The sequence below is a fragment of the Athene cunicularia genome, assembly GCF_003259725.1.
Source record: "Athene cunicularia isolate RWA chromosome 1 unlocalized genomic scaffold, athCun1 chr1_part1, whole genome shotgun sequence".
NCBI lineage: Eukaryota > Metazoa > Chordata > Aves > Strigiformes > Strigidae > Athene > Athene cunicularia.
The window spans coordinates 66,130,313-66,136,226 of NW_020799091.1; positions in this window are offsets into that span (position 1 = coordinate 66,130,313).

The following is a 5,914-nucleotide window of genomic DNA, read 5'->3' on the forward strand; positions in this document are numbered from 1 at the left end:
GGGGAGGAATTTAAAAATTATTTCTTTCAATGATCTGTATTAATATAACTATCTGCAAACCTCAATTCCTCCAAAACAGATATTATACCCCTCAATGCATTTAAGGGCTTTTCTTGCATCACATTTTTTTTTTTTTCTGCCTTCATACAATCTGCTTTTCTGCTTTAAATTTGAGGTTCCCATATTTTAAACTTAAACACCTGACTAAATCATTCCTTACTTTCCCCATAAGAAACTAACTTTTCCCCATCAACTTACGTAGGCATTACATCAAGCACTGCCTGATCCATCCCTTTTCCTTAACATGTCAGTATTATCATTCATTAAACAACATTAAACTACTAGCAGTCCCACTGACTTTATGGGACTGCTGACAGAGTAACCTAATACACAATGCATAGGTGTAAAGTCTGTCTGTGAAAAACCTGGCTATGTGACACTGCATGCAGAAGTTCAGCATGTAATTTAACATACATGTCGTGACAAGTTAAAGAATGTGTAACTACAAAAGAATTGACCTGCAATGTAATTGTGGTTGTTGTCTTGAAAAGATGTACTTATGGCTCAGCTTCGTTGTTTAAACAAGAGACATTCACTCCAACAGGACCACTCAGGGTACTAAGCACATGTTTGCATTTTCACAGGGACACAGCAACAGCAGGAAAAGTCAGGATACAAAACAAAGAACGAACGTTTTGGCAAAGCCACAACATTGCATCTTTCTGACGTTCCAGAGACACAAAAGCAGTTACCTGAACAAAATAAACATCCAAGATCTCCAGTTAGCAAAACCGGAAAAGATCCCAAACGAATACAGCCATCAGTATTACAAGACAGGACTAACAGCAGAAGACACACATCGCTGCAGTAACAACATTGCACAGACTTTAACAGTTCTCTGTCACAGGTCTGTAACATTTCAAGTTTGTTACAATTCCCCATGCATCCCTTAAGAGCCTCAGAGTTCATAAAAATGATGTGTCATATTTTGATACTTGTGCTAAACACAAGCTTTATTATTACTAGTGTTTAAACGCAATACAATCCACACAGTCCTTACTAAGATATCTGATTAAATTTCTAATATTCATGAACTAGATTTTTAATATTGAATGCTCAAAATGATTTAAGTCTTTTGATGTAACGGAACATAAGTCATTCAGTGTCAAGTGGAAGGCAGATCCTTTATGATAGCATTAATTATTTGGGATATTAGCATTAATTTCTTTCTCTATTTGAATTAAATGGAATTCTAAACAGTGTGAATTTATGAATAGTCCACAATATAATTATTTCTATATTATCCCTGCAGCACTAGCAGAAGACTGCCTACAGACCTGAAAATGTAAAGAAAGGAGACTGATCATCAATTTTTCTTTTAATCTTTTTTTCTGAAAGACAGGAAAGGTGAAGCTCAGTATGTTAATACTCCCAATGACTTACACTTTTTTTTTTTTTTAATGTAAAAATACACATCTTTATACCTATAAACACCATCTACATATTTTTGCATCCAACACGAAACGATAAAGGAAAACACATTTAAGCAAGATATACCGTAGCCAGTTTCTTTTACGACTGGAACAAAACCATTCTTAATTAAAACCATAAAGACACAAAAATAGCAGGAACTTTCACAAAATTTCAATAGTCACTGGGAAAAATGCTACTTCTTAACTTAGTGATTTCCAAAGTTGCTATGTCTACAGGATTTCAAGTTCTGGTATGAAGGGACTAATTAAAGATACAAACATGGTACTTTTTTTTTTTTCCCCCAAAGCTGAAGGGTACCCATTTTTAATTCACTTACGTTACAGGTATAGTCAGACAATATTGCTAACAAAAATAATTCACAACTCTAAATAAATACAACACCACTCATGTACAAATGCATGTCTGCAGATCGTATGTATTAGCTACCAGCCCACTAGATTCTGAAGGATCATAACCCAGCATAATATTCCCATACAAAACACACAAAAATCGGTATATACAGGTTTTTATCCAACTTTACAAGACACTTCAAGTCTGGTTAAATCAGAAACAGCTGTCCAACTGAAATTGCAACTTCACAAATAAACAACAGCCAAGGCTAAAAATAAGCCAAACAAACCATCTGTGCCACTGCCCCTGTTCGCAGCCCATCTACACAGGTGCCAGCTCCCATCGCTGCACTCCACAGCAGAGCTAGCATGGGGCGTTTAGATCATCACTGACTGATAGCACTAACACAAAATGAAAAATCAGTGAATAAAGTGCCCACTTCCGAAGTAAAAAACACTCAACACTTATCCTTCTGGTCTTCCTGAAATTACTAAACACCAAAAGCATCTAAAACATACACATCTTTAAAGTGACTGGATGAAGTCCAATTACCTTTTTTTTCTTCTACTAATCTAGCAAACAAATTTCCAATCTAGAATTGCCAATTAAATTTTCAACAAACGCTAAATCTATTTAAAACAACACAAACAAAACCCCAAAGGGCACTTGTTTTTCTGCCTGAACTCAAAATCAAGAAAAAGCCTACAGTAAGTATTGGTAAGTCAGGTGGAAGTGTGCATTTGCTGCAGCCCAAGTCTCCTGTGGTGGATGGAATCCAGAATCCTTGACATGTCATCATTCAAGATCTGTCAAATTTGATAACACTGTGTGTGTCTGGAGGGACACCATCCATTCAGGGAAATGAACATATGATTTGTCGTCATGACAGCTATCAAAATTCAGCCCGAGAGCACATCACGCACATCACACAGCCACGTAGCTCTCCTTCTGCATTAAAAGGTTGAAAAATACTTTCCTCATCATCATCTGAAACATTAGGATGTCAACTAAGAAGTCAACTCCCTTGGAACAGCCGTAGCCCAGTACAGTACTGGGAGCCAAGTCTGACACACAATGGATGTAGGAGAAAACAAGTGTGATGAATACACTGCTATTGTAAGAACAGGAAAGAAAAACCTTGCAGCCATGCTATGCTGAGGGTGTTCCTATTGCATTAAAACCAAGAGGTCAGTCCGATCGATGCATGGGACTCCTCTCCTCCTGTATCAGTGCCAGGCTCTGCTAAACAGGAGGCTTAATTTATTGCTGTTCCTTGAAAGTTTTATTAGTCCAGAAAGCCCTAAAGAAATTTAGAGTAATACACTGATTTAACTCTCCTAGAGTAGAGTAAGTTTTAACAGGATTTAGTGTTCCTTTTCTCTCCTAAACCTGTGAAAGGACTACTCACAAACTGCTTTATTTTACTATATACTTAACTAAAAACTTAACTGGTGTACAAAAAGGATTATTTACACCATCTTAAATTTGACAAGAACAAATTGGAAAATCGCAATATATTTAATCTGTATTTTGTATGCTTAATGAACACCACCATTCCTTTCTAAACCTTCCCATCCTGCGAGGATCTATCTCACTTTGAAGGAAAGGTTTTAAAAGTGCTTAATGACTTTTGAAAAATAACATAAATAAGGACAATATAGTTATATCAGAAGAGAAATGGACTAATTCCTTTTAAGCAGCTTACTTTGATTTTCTTAAAAATAAAAGCATAATTTTTTTTAAATGCTGCACTGCTAGCAGAATCCAGAATCTCACCCCAATATGATCACAAAGCACCTGCTTTTGATAACCTTCCTCCCATTCTCCTGCAGGGTCTCACAGCTCCTCCGTATTTGCATGGAGTTGATCCAGTTGTAACCTGTAGGGAAAGACAGCCGAGGGAAGGCACTCAACTAAAAGCAGCTTCTCACGCCATAACAAGACGTGTCCCTGCATCAGGAAGAGTTCCCGCAGCCTCCAGCCTCTTGATAAATTTCAGCATCTGCTTTCACACCCCTGTTACTTCTCCTTCTTAAGGTCCTCACAAGTGCTCTCATCATTTCTAGAACTCTGAAACTTTAAATGGCTCAGAAGGCTAAACTCTGCCTTTCTACCAAAGAAGGAATAATCTGAAGGCCTGCTCATTTACTTTTAGTTATGGATCCATTTCAGCTAAACAGTCCAGCCCTGGTACAGCAAACACTACCCACATCCACACTGCTTCCAAGGACCACGCGTTAAAATACCTGCTGCAGCGACAGAGGAAGAAAAGAGCCCTACCTATCATAAGAGCACAACCTGCTGAAACATGACAGTAATGACTTACCATCTAACTATACTTGTTTGGGTTTTTTTAATTAAAAATCTTCTTGGAAACAAAGTTGTTGGTGTTTATTTGTTTTTAAAAAGAAAAAAAAAAAAAAGTAGGCTGCCTGAGAAGGTTACTACCCGATTTTTCAAACATATACTAGGTTTTGTCTAATAAGGTTTCAGCTCTATCTGTGGTGTATCTCACTACCTGTTTTCACATCTATTTCTACAGATGTCTGTACTCTGCAGTCAGTAACCCAGATGAGCTGAGGAAAACTGGATCAAGTTTCTTCAGCCTAGATTAAACACACACCTGTACTTCATACATTTTGCATCTGTATTTTGTCATGATAGTAAGAGAGAAGCACATTTTTGAGAATTCAGGTATCTACCAAGTAGAGTCCCAGCATGTCTACCCCACTGCCTGCTTCACAGGATAATCAATATTAGTTGCTTGTCACCATATTGATACTTTTTAATGAGATCAGAACCAAAACCAGCACAACAGACCTACAGAGCAAAAAAAGCCTCTAAACCACAAAGTTTGCTTCTACAGCTCTGAAGAAATGCTGGCTATACCAGTACATCTGAGTTTCCACTCTAACAGATGTTTTTCTCAGCACAAGTATTTCTAAAACTTTACTGTCATCGGGTTATTGTGCATAGCTGCAATATTTTAAAATGCTATGGGTTGCTATTCTTAAATCAAGATTTATTCCTCTGCACCTGAATTCTTAAAATTTACAATACTCTACTAAAGCTTAAAAACATACACTGCTAGGACACCTCACTGCACACAAAGTTATTTATGCTGGGTTTAAAATATGACCTCACTTCGTTAACGGTGAGAAACAAATTAATTTGTCGTGTCACATATATTTAATGGAATATAAAAATATATATTTCATATTTCAATGCACTTCCAATTTACTCATTTCCTTAGCATTTACGAAACAATTAAGAATCCTTATGATGGGGGAAAAAAAGATTACTCCAAGAAAACAACAACTTAACACTTGAAAGAATTACTTTACCCACCACTGAACAGAGCAACGGTTTAATTGGGCAGAACAGAGACAACTACATTATTATGAGGAAACTAATGAGCCTAATTGAATCTGCAAGAAAAATTTAAACGGAACTACCTAAAACAGAAATGAGCTTAGGATACCTGAGCCAACATTCATAAATCTGCAAAGCAAAACAAACAGAAATGTCATTTTCAAAAGGTGTAAGTCACCAGGATCTCATATAGTACATTCTTCAGAAGACTGGACAATGGTGCAGCAATTAAACGCATAGTATGGGCCTCACATATACGCTTTAGGGGGAAGAAACAACGCTATTTCCCACACTACAAACACCATCTAAATTCTCCCTGAAGGTCTTCCACTCCAGGAACTAATTAAGGATTCCTGACCTTCACTATGTGAAAACTATTGTTCTCCAACATTTCTGTATACCTAGTAAATACAAGGATAAAGTGTATTGCCTTTAAGTTCGTTATTTCAGCGGGAGTAGAAAGCAGCTTTCCTGCAGAGTGCCTCAACTCTGCCTCTTCAACATGCCAGATGACCTACTTCAGGGTAGCAGGGTGTCTAGCGATGAGTGCCCAGCACCTTATCCCAGGTCTGGCTAAAGTAACCAAAACATGGTAGCATCTGGTTTCACAGACAGTTCTCAGCTCTCTAAAAACCTCCTTCAAACATCACTAATAAACGCCCACCAGCAATCCCCCTTCCTCAAATCACAGAACAGGGTTTGGGGTTAGTACCCATGG